Source organism: Penaeus monodon, chromosome 20 (genome assembly GCF_015228065.2).
Source record: "Penaeus monodon isolate SGIC_2016 chromosome 20, NSTDA_Pmon_1, whole genome shotgun sequence".
Lineage (NCBI taxonomy): Eukaryota > Metazoa > Arthropoda > Malacostraca > Decapoda > Penaeidae > Penaeus > Penaeus monodon.
Window position 1 is genome coordinate 37,267,860 of NC_051405.1, and position 500 is coordinate 37,268,359.

A 500-nucleotide genomic window follows, 5' to 3' on the forward strand; every position below is an offset into this window, starting at 1 on the left:
GATAGCTCCAGGTTGTGAAGAAGACACTTGAAACTATTTACACTTCAGTATTCTAGACTATTACCTTAAACCTAATGACTAGACATTGCACTCATCCGACCCCATCACCTGGAGAGACAGGCCTACAGCACTTCGCGTAGGCCTACCCGTTGCCGAGAGACTCATGAACTGGCGAGGGATTTTATTTCCAGTTTGAGTATTTGATCTGACACTTGCGTTCGATCCCTCGCCTTCTTAGCCATGCGTCTCTTGCGCAACGTGATCGTATTTTTTTCCGATCATTCCCCAAGGCAATACTGAAATAACGGTTCAACGTAACAGATTCTGAAATATGAATAAAACTGATACAAAAATCATCGTCAATTTATTAAGAGGATTCGGGAACGTGCGCGGAAACTGTTCTCTTGATGGAAATGGTTTGGTGGTATGAATACAAAACAAGCTGATTCGTGAGTCTTTCTCTTATTTCTCACTCTTCTTAAACACGTATTTAGTATCAC